The 17,709-nt window shown below is 45.3% G+C and overlaps 1 protein-coding gene across 1 annotated transcript in view; it reads right to left on the reverse strand.

The window, feature by feature from the left end:
• The window catches only part of COL13A1 (collagen type XIII alpha 1 chain), a 194,051-nt gene that overhangs the window by 174,888 nt on the left and 1,454 nt on the right, over window positions 1–17,709 (reverse strand). The gene's annotated exons all lie outside the window — the stretch shown is intronic.

Below are 17,709 nucleotides of genomic sequence, written 5' to 3' on the forward strand. Positions count from 1 at the left end.
TTTCCAAAAGATAAAAACACAATTCTGACAACCCTTTGAATAAGCAGCATTGCCATTTGGGCCAGGACATGGGAATCTGCTATCTGTGGACAATGGTGAGTGGCACTGGGGTGAAGCTCTGCAATTAATCTCATGCTTGGATGCTACTCAGGGCAGTCTAAGAGGAATACTACTCTTCCATTTTTCAGTTCCATGCTAACAGGTGATTCTCTCCTGTGGCCATCTTCTTGAAGGAAAAGAGTTTGAATTACTTGGATTCCTCTTCTCTTGAGTTTGGAGCTGAAGAAGGCAGTGATTGATACTGATGAGTGGACTGATGTGGCTGCATTTTTTGACCCAAGGACCAAACCTTCACACAACAGACTGGTCATTGTTTCATATTAGAAACATGCTAACATGCTAACAATCAAAAAGATACCAACAAATCTATAGGATATATATCACATTCAAAATGCAAGTTTACATTTCACTTTCAAATGTCAGATTGAAGAAATCACTGGCAACAAAACTAGAAAATTCAGTGAGTTTTGAACATTTGTGGACACTTGTTTCAGCTGCAGTTTCAGCCAAAGTATTAAATCCTATCCCTTCTTCATCCCTCTAGGCTCTGGCCACATAGCCTCCCTATAAGTGGTTGGGTCAGTTGCTTCTAGAAATGTCAGGCTGGAGATGGGCAGCAGAGCCTTCCAGTAAGAGATTTCTTGCCGTCTGCATGGAGACGTCCACTGAAGTCTTTCCAGCTTACAGCTGCTAGCAGGGGATAAGGTAGCAGCTGCTTCTGCTGCTTAGATGTCTCATATTGAGCACACAGCTCTTATTGTATCAGCCTTCTCTGCATCTTTGTGTCGGCAATGTGATGTAAATCTTTCAGTGGCAAGGGTTAACCTATTTTATCAGAGTCAACTAGAAAGAAAGAAAAAGGAGACCCACCATATGTGAGATGTCCTCCAATTATTAATTTTTTACAGTTGCTCTGATGAATTAGAATTTCAGAGAAAGATCAAGGCAATATGTGGATCCTTTTATTTGACTCTAGGGTAGTTCCTGCCCTAGTATGTTATTTTGGAACTTATACTACTATTTACTACCATTACTGGTTATAATTACCACCACATTTATAGCCTGCCTTTCCTCCAAGCAACTCAAGATAGGGAACATATTCAATGTTCTCCTCACAACAACCTTGTAAAGTAGGCTAGCCTTCAAAACAATCACTTACCAAAACTCAATTGGGATTACTCAGTTGCCAGTCACTGAGATCATATGCTAGTGGCATTTTGCATGTACACCAAACTGTTTCCAAAATCACTCACCAATTAAACATGATCAAGATCTGAATATTGGTAAAGCAGACTAATCATGAATAGTACATAGAAAAAAGAAGCAGAAAGAAGGAAGGAAACAATGAGGAGAAAAAAATTAAGAACTAACAAGAAGCATGGAAAAAGTAGAAGAACGAAAAAGTCAACCAAGCTTGATCAGAAGTGCAAAGGGTTACCAGCAGTGCAAACTGTCCAACCAGAAAATGAAAGAATGAGTTAATGAATGTTGAAGTGCTTAAAAAAAGGAGTTTTAAAACATTCAGCAGTTTTTTGTGTTTGCTGATAATTACAGCGTGAACAAAGAAAATGGGCAAAATTAGAAGGGGGAAATGTTAGCATACCTTTAAAAAGAAGTTGGAAAAATGAAGGCACTAAGAAGGCAAATGCACGGAGGAATACAAGAATGGCTCTACTTCAAGTTAAGGGGTCTAATCCAACTCTAGTCATGCACAAGGAACTTTGTACTACAACTATTGGGAATTGGGATGTGCCTTTCCATCTGCACCATAATACATAGCCAGCAAAAGCAGCATGAGATGCATCCCACAAAACGTGCACACAGTAAAACCAAAGGTGCATCTCTGAATCTGCATTACTTGTGCACACAGAAGCTTGCATCTGTATATGCTGGATTTAAAAAAACTGATTTTCATATAATTTTGTTTTTCAGGCTCTCCTAGAACTGCTGGGAGAATTTCAGTGTCCACTCACCCTAAAAAATAGTAGGGAGAACACCTCTCCCACCCCCACAGCCTCATGAAGAAATTCATGTGCAACTGTGGGTCCAGTTATTACAAGTAATGGACTTGGCCACAGCTCCTTCCAGTCTACCTCTCTCGGCTCATTGCTTCCTTCAACCACCAGTATGAACTAATAACGGTAACGGTAACGGTACCCCTGCCCGTACGGGCCAGTCTTGCCAGACTCTAGGGTTGTGCGCTCATCTCACTCTATAAGCCAGGAGCCAGCGCTGTCCGCAGACACTTCCGGGTCACGTGGCCAGCGTGACAAGCTGCATCTGGCGAGCCAGCGCAGCACACGGAACGCCGTTTACCTTCCCGCTGGTAAGCGGTCCCTATTTATCTACTTGCACCCGAAGGTGCTTTCGAACTGCTAGGTTGGCAGGCGCTGGGACTGAGCAACAGGAGCGCACCCCGCCGCAGGGATTCGAACCGCCGACCTTTCGATCGGCAAGTCCTAGGCGCTGAGGCTTTTACCCACAGCGCCACCCGCGTCCCTTTTAGTATGAACTAATAGTATAGTTTAATTCGGTGTCAACTGAGTGAAAATTCTACATGAGAATATTTGGGAACACTCTCTTCCTTCACTCCACCCTCCATTTTGCCACTCATAAATAAGTAGTGAAATTGTAATGTAGCCAAATTTGATTCACTTCATGGTGTTATGATGCTAGCACATTCACAATGTGATCCTAAATTGTTTGGGATCATGCAGTGAAGATACGCCACAACACTCTGTAACAGGATAAGGGTTTGGATTGTAGAAAATGAATATGTATTTATACGTCTGTTCTCATTTTTTGTTACACTGATCCCTTACTCCTATCAGCTACCTCATTTTCATCCTTCTAGAATATGTTCCAATCCAGGTCAACCTTTGTTTCACCCCTGCCCAATATGCTGAAGGAGATCAGGCCACACTGCATTGATTTCCCCAGCAAATGCCTATAGGTGTACAACTTGTCCTGCATTTGCCAGGAGGACAGTGTGATCTTTGATTGCTGACTAAGCTATTGCTTCTTAAAACTGATCTTCTACAACATATAACAGAGAAACCCTTGTTTGTTTTACAGCATAATCCAGAATTTGTCTTCTCAAAAATAAGTCCTACTAAATTTAGTAGGGTTTACTCCGAGGTAAATGGAGTTAGGATTGCAGCACTAGATAGTCTTTTCACTTCCATAGATATGACTAAGTATGGGGCTATGTTACTATTGTGTTCTTGTTGGGGAAAGACAAGAAAGTTATTGTTTACCTTCCTGACTGATGTGTCCTCTAAACCTACCATGACATAATGTAAAAAATAATTTAAACCGTTTTCTAGGACAAGGGAAATGTGTGGTTCTCCCCACTCCAACTACAATAGAAACTCTCATATAAAAATCCATCACTAGTTTGGATGTGGGAAACCCAGGATGTTAACTTCTCTACAGAGCCTCAGCTTAAATGAATTTACAGGGCTACTGTGAGATTAAGTCAAAACAACCTCTGTTATTGAATGAAAGATGGAGTTCAAATATGGCATATATGGGAAAATGGCACCCATTGCTGTGATAAGTTAGTGACACTGTCAAACCATTTTTTACCATAATTCCACTTGGTCCATTATAATACTGTGATTTAAATGTGCCAAGGGATTGGGAACCTCTTTCTATGCTAAGGATTGCTTGCATACATAGATTCCTTCCTTCCTTCCTTTTGCTTTTATCTAAGCATAATTGTGAGTCTGTATGTTAGCACAAGTGTCTTGAAATATTTGGAGTGCATGGGCTGGAGTGGAATGAAATATCATGCCTTTCAGCAGGGCCATATGGAGAGAAAATAGCAAAGGATCTGATAGCAGGTTCCTTTCAAGATGTACAGGAATAGCAGCACACATCTCCATGGGATCATATGGATGAAATTCCTTGGGCCTTGAAACCTGTTGAGAGTCTTCAAATTCTTCTGTATACAGGAAGGATCTTTTTGATATAAAAAAAAATTACTGGATCTCTATATTGTTGGATACATTTTGGTGTGCTTTTTCCAGAGTAAATCCTCTGGTAAATCTGTAATGTGCAGCCCATGCACTTTCGGTTACAGAACATTTTTAGTTTTCCAAGGGTTGGTAGAGAGGGGGGTGCAATATGCAGCAGCCAATCGGCATAAAGCAGGGAGGGCACTGAGGCTCAGTGGTTAACTTCCCAAGAGTCTCTTCTCCGCCTTATGCTTTTGTGATTGTGTTTTGGATTAAACCTTCCCCCACAATTCTGAAATATCCCTGGCCCTGAATAGATGCCCCCCCAAAAAAGTTCTCAGTCACTACTACCACAAGGCCTATGGGTGCCACTCAGAATGGAAACTTTTAACATCATGTAGATAATAAATGGAACCAGGATTTTGGAGAAATCTTGGAGCCAGATAGTGTGGGAACCCATATATCAATATACCTTTTTAAAAATGTAATGTACTTGCACAATCAGTACCACCCAAACTAATTGTTAATGTACATTTTACGGTGGGACTATGCATTTCCTAAGACTACTGCCAAGAAGTAAATGCATTTGGGGGTTTTTAGATTATAAATTACCGAATTCCTGTGAAACCCAAAAGAGAATTGCTAGTTATGATATCAGTTAAGGCTCAATTAAGATTAATGACAGTTTCATTACTCTATAGATATAATCTGGCTAAAGTTAAATACTTTTGAGTCTTACCAATTTTGTTGGCAAGGAGAGGTCTGCATGCTCATCCACACTACAGTGTAAGTCAATTAATGCAAACATCAGTGTAGTAGTAACCTATTTTCTCAGCACGCAAAGGAGGAATCTAGGCTATTGCAAAATCATTGCTTAAAAATGCTGGATCTGACTAGAGGACCATCTGCTACAGAAAAGCTACCTGGGGAATGTTAATGGTATCCTGGCCTTCAGCTTTACCAATAGCCTTATTAGTTTTAGCTAAATATACAAATTTAAGGTTTGGTTGTTTTAAGCCCTATAACCAGTTTTGGACTAAGATTACCTACCATCTTGCCTCTTCTGCTGATGTTTAAAACCTTTCAAGGAAACCCTGCTGGTCGTTCCATGACCAGCAGATAATAATGGGGAAGCAGGCTTTCTCAGTGACAGTACTGACCCTCTGGAGGGACCTTAAACTTTAGCTAATGGGGCCTCCTCCTGCTTCCGCGCCACCGGAGCACGATTTCTGTTCTCATCCTGAAGCAAAGTTCTTGACCTGAGGTAATATTTCTGGGTTAGTGGAGTCTGTAACCTGAAGTGTATGTAACCTGAAGCGTATGTAACCCGAGGTACCACTGTATGCTGCTATGAGAAAGAGGAGCACTTGAGTTGTGACTGAGCCATTTTTTTGCTAGTGGCTCCTGCGTTGCAGGAGGAATATTTTAAAAGACCCAACTACTAGGGCAGGATAGATCCCAACCACAGAAACAACCCTCCACTGGGAGGAGTGGTCTTGGTTCCATCGGGCAAACCCACATGTTTAGCCTCCCCCCCCCCCATATGGATAGTTTAAAACTTACTCCATACTTATAAGAACAACTCAGGGGGAGGAACCTCAGCCCCAGGGCCCAAATATGTCCCTCCAGGACTTTCTGTTTGGAATTCAACATTCTCCCCAGCACCACTTCTGTCCCCACAGACCACATCCTGCCCTCCTTTAATGCTTTTACATGAATTTTGCATACATAATTTTATTTGCCTGTTACTGAACAACTGAGGCTGGGAGTCCATAAGTCACAACAAGGTATATTGTTTTATTCCTAGCCATGAACCGGGACAGCATACATATATGAAGTGTCCAAATGAATCCTAGGTGTTTGACAATTATTCTTGCAAAATGTGTTAATATTGCTGGTGTTTCAGTTTTTTAAAATTAATTTATTGTTGTTAGAACTGCTATTAAATAAATGGCTGTATTTTGGGTGAATGTATCAATATTGCTGTTTGTTTTTAAAAGAATATCTTATTGCCGTTGTGATTGTTATTAAAGAAATGGCTGACTAAAAGAGATGTGCCTAGGGTGAATGACAGAAATTTTACATTTTCACTTTTTGATCTTGCGTAGGTAAAACATGAGAGAGCCAAAACCTGAACCTGCTGGAGTAGGAATCCAAAAGTAACCATCAAATACAGATTCTTACCAGACTCTTGCAGATGGATTTATGCTCTTTGATATATTTACGGAGCTGGTCAATGAACAAAGGCAACCTTTTTTAAGCAACCCCAGACTTTGCAGAGCTGATTTTGGGATTGCTTGGGAACAAAACTCCTGTCTGGCCTATAGAATCTATCTTGCACAGGCAGATGGAATGCCTACAGCTTCTTTTAGCTGTTATTAATGTTCAAGGAAATCTGGTTGGAAGAGTTCCATTATCTGAACCAAAAGAAAGGCTTGGAAAACCTCATGAGAAGCAGCAGACAAGCCTTGGGTCTATAGCTTCCTCATCACAGCTGTGGTTCAGAACACGTTTGAGATTCTCAAACTTTTCAGCCACTGCCTGCCAAACATAAAGACCTCAAATCATTCCCAGTTGCATGCATAAAAATAAATAGTGCTTTTCATTCAGGCAGTGCCAATGCAATATGAGTTACTGAATGAGAGCCATCATGCACAAATACTGCATTCAATCTGGTTGTTGAATGTTGTTCATGCTACGTTGTCTGTGAAACTCACACTGTAACATTCACCGTCACACTGCTTTATGGCTAGTTGTTTTGTGGAGTGCCGTGGTTTACAGAATTACAATTAACTGCACATGGCTAAAGCTAAAAGTGTTTTAGGAAACTGTTTTGTGGAAGCCCAGTAGAGATGTCAAGAAACACAATCTCAGCATTTCTACTTCTTCACCTGTAATTTTGAGCAAATTGAGTTTCTAGGCCTATGAGGTTGACAGCCTCTTGGGAATGACATTCCAGACGTTGATGCGAAATGTTCCCTCATGGTTAACATTACAGCTCAACATCCTATATCAAACACTTTCAATGCCGTTTTACATGTGTTTCCACATATTTCAGGATAAGTGAGCTTGTGTGTTTTTTTGTTTAATAACATATGCTGGAGCAAAATTAGCTGTGGGAAGAAATGTTTAGTAAAACCTCGGTTTGGATCCATGCCACCGGTGTGTGCCGTGAAACCAGGCCTTAAGCAATACAGTAGGAAACGTCTGTAGGTTTGGAGAGCATTGTCAGAGATGTCTCTCTATACTTTATGAACATCTTAGAAACAAACTTCCTGGCTGATGGAACTGTCTTCCTCCATTTAGGAGGCACGCAATCCCATCTCCTATCTGTTTCCAGTGGAACAGAATACAGTAGATAATAATCCCTTTTGGTTTAAAGACATTTGTGTAACCTAGAAAGAAAGGAGCTTATAGTCCCAGTTGGGGAACACAATGTAAAAGAGGGGAACCCTGTTGTAACTGAAGCGTCTTAAAGGCCCCTTTGAGCTAACTGGGTAGTGCCTAAACGGTGAAGGGTCATTGTACTGGCAAGACTAGAAAAGAAGAAGTAAAAAGGAAACAGGAACTGTGTGGGTGAGTACAGTATGGGCTCGTCCACACTGCTCCTTACCCTGTACCCAGAAACAGTTTCCCAATTGTCCCTTGCTTTCCCCAGGAAAACCCTCTCCTTAACAGAATTAGAACAAACATCAATTCATGGAAAGCCTGGGACTGACGTTTGCTCCAATTCAGTGGTAAAGATCAGATTTTCCGGGGGGGGGGGGCGGCAAGACAAATGGAAATTTGGATGAGCCCTATATGGAGCAGTGCATGGAACCAGTTCTTCCAGCCATTGGAGTGGCCTAGAAAACTAAAGACTGAGACAAGATCTCTCAAAAAGCATGTGCTTGTCTACCATCCTGCCAAAAACCAAGCATGGTGTGGGGAATGTATATTAGCATCTGAGAAAGGTCACTGAAATTAAAGAGAAGTCATGTAAATGGCTGTAACATATTTTTTATTTTGTGTGTGCTGTTTGTGGTCATTCTTAGCCTGTTTGTTTGTTTGCTTGCTTGCTTGCTAGCTTGCTTGCTTGCTTGCTTGCTTGCTTTAACATGTACACTCACCTCCAACAGGGAAGTCCAGAGCCCTCAGGGCAGCTAACAAGATAACAAAACATTCTTAGCCTAAGTAAAACGTGAGAGTAATATATTCCAGACAACAGAGGTTCTTGAGAAAAATACACACATTTTCTTGCTTCTAGAGCAGGGTGGTCCAACATCCGGTCCAAGGGCTGCATGTGGCCCTCAAGACCATTTTTGCCAGCCCTTGGCAACAGTTGACACACCCATCCCAGCCCTCATGCTGCCTTCCCAAAGCTGGGTAAGCAAGATGCTGAGCTTTGGGAAGTAGGCACAAAGCTCTGACAAGGTCCTAGAGTCCTCCCGCCTCCTTCCAAAAGCCTAGTTAGTGCTTGCCCAGCTTTGGAAAGGAGATGGGAACATTCTAAGACCCTGCCTGAGCTTTGGGAAGGAGACGCAAGGAGACGCTACCTTAGAGAGAGGACTCTGCATTTTGTTTTCTTTTTCTTTTTTACAAAATTTAGAATAGTTTATTATATTGTATGGTATTATGAAAAAGGCTTTCCAATGCTAGAATGCCTTTGTTATCAGTGTGTGTGTGTGTGTGTGTGTGTGTGTGTGAGAGAGAGAGAGAGAGAGAGAGAGAGAGAGAGAGAGAGAGAGAGAATTGTCACTGTTAATAAAGTAAATATCAGTGACTGTACTTTTCTGCATTTCAGTCCCTTCTGACCTCTGTATATTGTATATAGTCCTCCCCAACCCATCCCATGACCATGTACATATGTACTGCAATTCAAAATAACATTTCATGCATCTCTTGAAGTGCACTGTAGCCCATAAAAGCTTATGTCATACTAAATGTGTTAGTATTTAAAGTGCCCCCAAACTCTTTATTGTTTTTGCTGCAAGAGATTAACATGGTTACCCTTCTGGGTCCTTTTTTTTGTCTTTCTTTTTAAACCAAACCAGTTTTAATGTAAGGTTAAAAACTTTTTCCCTGCCCACCCAATTGCTCCAATCTTTTCCCAAACCAAAACCTTGTGCTACAGTAAATAGCAGCTGTCTGCAAGGTTGCACAGTAGCTATCTTCTGCACCTGACACCTGAATATACACAGAAGCTAAAGTGCACAAATGTGTGGGCTGACCAGGCGCAAAGACCAGCCACAGTTTTGTGAAACAAATGTGCAATGGAAAAGACTCTTCTAAAGATTCTGAACTCCTGAGGATACTCTCTGACTTATTATCTCCAGAAAGTTCATAGATGAGAGAAAAGGTTGTGATGGAGAACTCCATACCTCTTTGTACAAATCCTTCCCCTATATTCCTCAGACACACAGCATACTCTCCCTATACTGCTATGAGTTTGAAGGGGAGGAAGTAGGCTATATGTGAGACCCTTCTAACCCCTAGATCCAGCAAGTGTTAAAATATAAGACTGGCTAGGTTCCTGTGTTGAAGTGATTGCCTGGGTGATTTACTTTTGTAGGGTGCTGGTGGTAGCACACCGAGCTCAGAACAGAAGTTCCTGACAAATGTTCCCTGATGAGGGGGAGCCCAATCAATGTAACACTAAATGCCAATGTCTTCTGTGTATCCTGATGTTGTATTATTATTATTATTATTATTATTATTATTATTATTATTATTATCATTATCATCATCATCATCATCATAATTTATGTGCAAACTGGAAGGCTTGCTCTACAGACCAAAGTTTAGATCAGTGGGTTAATCACAGTGTTATGCTTCTCTCCACCATCATCACCCACCAAGCCAGGATCATGAGTTTGAAGCCTTTTTTCTGTCATCTTCATGGGCCTTTATCTGCAGAGTTTTTAAAAAATATTCCCTCTGCCACACTAAGCTGCAACTTTTGAGAAGAACATAAGACAAGTTTGGGTAGACCAGTAAATTGCCTCAAAGCCACCTATTCTGGCTTATTATTACATCATAACAGGAGAGTTTGCAGCCATAACTACTAGGTGGCTGGCTGCATGTGGTATATTTCAGGTGTACATATGAATGCATGTGCCTGCATGAGCATACACTCACACATGCATGTGTGACTGTTCTTCAGCAGGAGTCACCCCAACAGCCTCCAGATTTCCAGAGCTGACAGTAATTAACTAGCAAATGTGCCCCCACCCCACTCCAGCAGCATATGTTTTCACTTCAGAAATATTTCTTGACATCTGTATCTAATTGAAGAAGTGAGCAATACAGAATTGAATAAAGGGAAGTGGACATGGGGCATATAACCCTGACTTTCCTCTGCCTATCCACTCTCAGTCTACTCAATGACCCCTTGCACAAAAAGGGTGGGGGGAAACACACTGAAAAGTCAGACCTTCCTTTCAGTCATTCCAAGCTGCATGCCAGGAGAAAAGTGCCAGTTGTTGGCATTTGTCTGACTCACAATGGAGTGTGTCTCCAGGGACGAAGTCAAACTGCTGTGTTATCAGCACCAAAGTCCCCCCCTCAGGGCACAAGCCTAGGCAGTGTGTATGGAGATCCCAGGTTCCCCAGTCAAAAATATTTTCCTCTCGGCCTCACTGAGGTGCTCCAAAGGAAAGCAGACAAATACATTTGGCACCAGCTTGGCTGCAGCAACTGCTGAAAGGCAGAGTACAAGGCACCATCTAACCATCGGAGGGACTCCACTCTGGATTTGTGTAGGGCTTACTCTTTAGCCTTTTCTTCTCCGGAAGATACCATGCAAGACAGCAGAGGTTTAGGGTCAGTGTTTTCCTTGTCCTAGATGGGCTACTTTCTCAGGCTGATGATGAGCCTTATCTGCCCCTCACTTCCCTCTACATCACATGAAACAAACTAATTAAAGGCTTCTTTGAGCCCACTGGGGTTATTGACAGGGGTCTTACCACTGCATCACTGTATGATTTGCTGTTTTGGCCTTGCCATCAGTTGACCTCTGCTGGGGGTGAGACATTTTCCTGCATCTGTTCTTTGAGTATGATTGGATCGTTCAGTCATTCGTGTTGCAGCAGAATCACCTGCCCTCTAAGGAAGCATGCCAGTCCAATGACTCATGCAGAAGCTCAAGGGGCCAGGCTCCCCTGAGGTTGGGTGGCTCTAATTTTTAGACACTCTAAAAGTAATTCTTTTTAGTTATGAGCATGGTGTGCCACAAGTAGAGGTGGTGGAGAAATTTGACTCAGTTCACATTTTAAAATGAGCCTATCTAATTCACACAATGAACAAACTGAAACACAGCCACGCTTTGAAATCTGTACTTCTCCAAATTTTGCAATGTAATTCTACAAGCAAGTAAATGTGTACTGAAATATACTCAGAGTCGCAAAGTGATTTCATGCTCTTTATTCAGCTCATAGAGGTGAGGAGGAATGAATGAATGTCCCCTCAAAGTATCTGCTTTATATACATTATTTACACAATGGGCTGCACATGATTGGCTAATTCCGGAATTCTACTGTAAGCCAATCAGGTTGTGGATTCACTTCTATCTGGAGCATGATTGGGTGGTTCCTGCCAACCAATCATACTGCTGTATTGTTCTAGGACCAATCAGACTGCTGCAGTTTGGATCCTATTCAACTCAGTACATAACACCCCTCCCCTCTAAGTCCCAGTCCTGCCCGGGAGGTCGCATTCATAGTCCTCAAGGTACGCCGGCGGCCTACGTGTGCGTTGCGGCCTGGGGTGTTCCCTGGTCCGGGGTTCAGGTTCTGGCTCGTGTTCCAAGGATGCTGGCTGTGATGGGGCTGTTTGGTCTGGCGCAACCGGCTCGCTCAGTCGTGGTTCTGGTTCCGGTGTCCTTTTGGCCTCACGGGTCCTCTCTGTATTTACTGATTCTGCCTCTCCTGCTTGCCCCTGCTGCTCTATGGGCCCCACTGCCCCACTGTTCCCTTGGGACTCCTCTGACCTGTCCTCCTCCTCCTGGTTTTCTCCCGGGAATCGTCGCCGTATCTGGTCGCAGTGGCGGCGCCAGCATTGCCCCCCATCTGTTAGCACCTCGTACGACACGGGGCCAGTGACCCTGGTGACTGTGGCGGGTACCCATGCAGGGCCTGCCCCAAAATTCTTTGCGTACACTGGGTCCTGGGCCTCGAAGGTCCGGGGGTTCCTGCCTTCCCCCACCACTACCTCATCCTGAGCTCTATCGGGGTGAAGGCGGTCCAATCTGATTGCAAGGCACCGACCCATTAGTAGTTCAGCGGGGCTCCGGCCAGTCGTTGAGCTGGGGGTGCTGTGCTGTGCTAGAAGGAATGTGGCAAGGCGGTACTCCCAATCCCCTTGCGTCATGCGGCGAAGGGTGTCCTTGGTGGTCCGCACCATGCGTTCTGCTTGGCCATTGGTGGCCGGGTGGAATGGCGCCGAACGGATGTGGCGGATGGCGTTCTGCGCTGTGAAGGTTTGGAATTCTCCTGACGTAAATGCAGTCCCGTTGTCTGAGACGAGAGTGTCAGGGAGCCCGTGGGTTGCAAACAACCTGCGTAGTACCCGGATGGCTGCGGACGTAGAAGTGGACGGTACCAGTGCGACTTCCAGCCATTTGGTGTAGGAGTCCACCACTATGAAGAATGTTTTCCCCTGAAAGGGGCCAGCGAAGTCCGCATGCAGGCGTGACCATGGTGCTCGGGCGGACTCCCAGGACTGGACTGGGGCCCTTGGGGGATCTGGGCGGGATTCTTGGCAGGCCTGGCAGTGTTTGACCCAGGCCTCTATCTCTCTGTCGATCCCCGGCCACCACACATAACTCCTGGCAAGGGCCTTCATTCTTACTACCCCTGGGTGTGTCTCGTGTAGGGCTGTGAGGACCCTTTTGCGGAGGGGCTGGGGAACAACGACCCTGCTTCCCCATAACAGGCACCCCTTGTGGGCCGACAGTTCATGTTTGCGGGTTGTGTAGCCGGCGAATTCTGGCCCGGGGCTGCTGCTGGGCCATCCCCTCCACACCCAGTCCAGGACCCGGGAGATGACCCTATCTTTCTTGGAATGGTGTGCAACTTCTTGTGCCTGAATGGGGCGGTCGGGAAGCAGCTCCAGGCTCATAACCTCTTGTGCAGGTGCTGGGTCGGGGCCTGTTTCCGGTAGTGGTAGCCTGCTGAGGGCGTCCGCATGGCCCATCGCCTTCCCAGGGCGGTGAATCAGTGCATACTGGTAGCTGGCAAGGAAAATTGACCACCTGAGGACGCGAGGAGACAGCACTTGGAGGTCTGCTTTTCGGGGGCAAACAAGCCAAGCAACGGCTTGTGGTCAGTCACCACGGTGAAGGGACAAGAAATCACGGAATTTTTTTACTCCCTTCACGATTGCCAGACCCTCCTTGTCGATTTGCGAGTAGTTCCGCTCGGTTGCGTTGAGTGTCTGGGAAAAGTATGCCACCGGTACCTCTCTTCCATCCGGGAGTTGGTGTCCCAGGACAGCGCCAATGCCATAGGGCGAGGCGTCGCATGCTAGCACCACCGGCAGCCTCTCGTCGAAGTGTGCCAAGACCGAGTTTGAGACAAGCAAGTCCTTGACTGCCTAGAATGCGGCCTCCTGGCGCTGGCCCCACACCCAAGGGGCCCGCTTGTCCAGGAGTCTGTGTAGGGGCTCCGCTACCGCCACCTTGTGGGGAAGGAAGGAATGGTAAAAGTTCAATAGTCCCAAGAAGGCCTGAAGTTCAGTCTTGTTCTTGGGCGCTGGGGCATCACAAATGGCCCGTACCTTGTCCCCAGTCGGGTGGACCCCTTCTGCATCCACCATAAATCCCAGAAAGTCCACCTGAGGCACTCCTAGTAGACATTTTTCCCGCTTCACCTTGAGACCCGCTGTCTGGAAACGGTGCAGAACGGTGCGGAGGCGGTCCTCAAACTCCTCTGGTGTGGGCCCGGCAATCAACACATCATCGAAGAAGGGGGTGACACCAGGAATCCCTTTAAGGAGAGAGTCCATTAGATTCTGGAATATGCCTGGTGCCACGCTGACACCGAATTGCAGCCGCTTTACCCTGAACGCTCCTCTGTGCGTCACAATCATCTGTGCCTCTGCTGTGGCCTCATCTACTGGCAGCTGTTGATATGCTTGGGCCAAGTCCAGCTTGCCAAAAATTTTCGACCCAGCCAGGGTGGCAAGACATGGCTGACCACTGGCACTGGGTATGCATGGGCTGTGAGGGCCTTGTTTATGGTACATTTGTAGTCTGCGCAGATGCGGACCGAACCATTAGGCTTGACGGGTGTGACGATTGGGGTTTCCCAGGGGGCATTAGGCACCAGCTCCAGCACTCCTTGCTCCACGAGTCGGTCCAATTCCTCGTCTATACGGGGTTTCAGGGCGAACGGGACCCGGCGGGCCTTGAGCCTGACTGGTCGTACTGCGGGGTCAAGCTGTAGAGCAATGGGGGGGCCCGTATACTGTCCCAATTTCCCATCGAAACCCCCCAGAAATTCCTTGCATATGGCATCCACGTCCACTTGTAAGCTCGTGTGGTTCACCCCGGTGACGGCTAGCCCCAGTGGTCCAAACCATGCCAATCCCAGTAAGCTAATGTAGGGGCCCTTGACCACAAGCAAGTCCAGTTGCCGCGTCCGCCCTCGGTATTGCACCCTGAAGGTCCCCACCCCCATTGTGGGGACCTTACGTTTCTGGAAGTCCCGGAGGGTGAATGGGGCCGGCCTGAGTTTGGGACCCACAGTAGGACACAGTTTCCTTAAGGTCCTTGCCGAGATTATGGATAGAGTTGAACCCGTGTCAAGTTCCATGCGGCATGGGGCCCCCTCTATCTGTACCTCTACATAAATTTTCTCTACGTTGGGGTGGGGCAACTGGTATACCTGGAAGTCCGTGAGCTCCGTCGAGTTGCCTTGGTGTGTTGGGCCCCGGGACCTGGGGCTCTTGGATTGGTCATCTGATGCCTGGCGTCGGGTGGGCCGAGCCTGACACACCCGGGCAATGTGTCCCAATTTTCTGCACTGCCTGCACTCTGCGTTGTGGAAACGGCAGGTCCTCCTCTCGTGACTTTCTCCACAGCTTGCGCAGTTCCCTCCTTCTCGTCGAGGCAGCTGTGGTATGTGGGCTGCTTGAGTGCGCTGCTGTACTCGGTGCACCTCCTCCCTGTTGGATCCTGAGTCGTCGGTGAGGTCTTCGTGGTGGACCCTCGGTTGGGACGGCTGGCTCGGCCATGCCTCTTGCGTTGACCTTTTGGCAGCTTCCGTTGCCAGGGCCTCCTCCAGAGCGACCTGGAACGTTAGGTTCTTCTTAGCGTAGAGGCGTCGTTGCAGCTTCTCATCCTTCAGGCCACCGACGAGGCGGTCACGAAGCATGTTCTCCAGCTCTGAGAAGTTGCAGAACCGGGCAGCTTGGCGGAGAGAGGTCACAAACCCAGTTATGGTTTCACCAGGGGCTTGCCGCTTTGCGTAGAAGGCATTTCGACGAGCCACCACTGAGGGCTGTGGCGAAAAGTGCCCCTTCAGCTGTTCCATTATTGTTTTGTATGGAACAGTAGCGACGTCTTCAGGTGCAAGGAGAGCCCGGGCGATTTCAAATGTCTCCACTCCGCAGACGCTGAAGAATATTGCCCTCTTCTTGGCGTCTTCTTCATCGGTGACCCCTTTGGCTTCTAGGAGGAAGGTGAAACGGGAGGCGTACGCTTCCCAGTCTCCAGATGCTGGGTTGAACGGCGAGAAGCTGCTGTCGGTTGCCGTTCTGAGTTCCTTGTGTCCCGGAGCTGAAGCCTGGATACACGGTGCGAGGCAGCGGTGCGGCAGGTGGCGGTGCTGCAGTGCTGTGTGTGGCAGTCAGCTCAGCGGGATCCCACCTTCGTCGCCAGTGAAATATACTCAGAGTCGCAAAGTGATTTCATGCTCTTTATTCAGCTCATAGTGGTGAGGAGGAATGAATGAATGTCCCCTCAAAGTATCTGCTTTATATACATTATTTACACAATGGGCTGCACATGATTGGCTAATTCCGGAATTCTACTGTAAGCCAATCAGGTTGTGGATTCACTTCTATCTGGAGCATGATTGGGTGGTTCCTGCCAACCAATCATACTGCTGTATTGTTCTAGGACCAATCAGACTGCTGCCTTTTGGATCCTATTGTTCTAGGACCAATCAGACTGCTGCAGTTTGGATCCTATTCAACTCAGTACATAACATGTACCCAAAAGTATATACTAGGGGGAAGTGTGTAAATAATGAAAACATTAGCAAAAATAATTGTGTATCTTATTATGGTATATAATAAGATTTGTATTTGGGAAAACGGTTTGCAAACATGCATGTCTTATCTAAAATTCCACAGAAAACTGTGTATATTAGAAATAATTTGCACTGAAATGCTGATTAATTTTCATGAGGACTTAAAAAGAAATAACAAACTGATGTGGAAATGTGGAGAACTGAATTTAAGACTGGGAAACAGAAACTGAGAGAAACCAAGATCCCACACACACACACCCTTGCTAGCCACATGCTATTCCTTGTGCCTCATAATTGCAGGGTAAATCTGGCATAGATTTATTTAAGGAAACTATAATACTTTGACTACTTTTTATAATTTTAGACTATACTTACATTACGTTTGCTTTTCTTTATGGCAGCAACTTTGCCCACAGATCATTGATTCTAAGATCTCCTTTTAGCTAACAGCAAGTTCACACATTCATATTCATCATTCAGTGAGTACCACCACATATCACACACTACAGGCAAAGCTTTCTTAACAGTGAAGACTACCTTAAACAAGGAGCTTTCTAATGGAGGTAGCTTCTACATTCAGCTGAAATTATCAAAGGAAGAGTCATGGAGGCTGTAGTCTTCTAGACACTTTCCCTGAAGTAAGCCCCACGGATCTCAATGGGCTTACAAATTCTGAGCAAATGTGCATAGGAATGAGCTGTAGACATCCATAAGACTGAGTTGTAAGTGGTGAGATTTCAAAAGATACGCATACATTTGTAAATTAGTCCAAATCAGGGAAACCTAGCAAGAAAAGGCAGGAAACAACTAAGAATTTAGCTGAGGAAAGACTGAGAATATTAAGCATGAAAAACATGCACAATGAAGCAATGGAAAGTGCTAAAAATGAAAAATCACACTCTAGCAAGTTTCCTCCTACCTTGCTTAGGTTTCACAGAGTATCGCGTGCCAGAAACGACTTCATGCAGAACATGAAAGTATACAGGTGTTGTCAGAAAAGTAAAGGTCAAACTAAACAAGACATTTAAGTACACAACACGCAAAAATACTTAAAATGACCTCATCTCCTTGTTTACAGAAATTAGTAATACGGTCCTCCAATCCAGCTCAGGGCTGCAAAATTTCAGGAAACCTAACTTTTACGTTAGGTCAGTGCTCCCATACTGTTTAGGCTGTCGCATGTGTGCATGTGCAGAACTGTGTGCATGTGCAGAATTGCATCAACATTCTGAGCCAGAAAATGATTCCAAATGGAAGTCAATTTGTAACACTGCTGAGCATGACAAGCTGAACAAATTTCCATACTGAACTGAGGAAACTTCAGCAACTTCATTTGGCACAATCAATATTAGTGATTTAAGGATTTGATCATTACTTGCTGGTGTCCCTTATATTAATAAAGATGTTGTATTTTAAGGCAACGTGCCTTAAAGGGGGGGGTTAAAACAAGTTATAAGAAG

The sequence above is a fragment of the Podarcis filfolensis genome (assembly GCF_964270895.1).
Source record: "Podarcis filfolensis genome assembly, chromosome: 5".
Classification (NCBI taxonomy): domain Eukaryota; kingdom Metazoa; phylum Chordata; class Lepidosauria; order Squamata; family Lacertidae; genus Podarcis; species Podarcis filfolensis.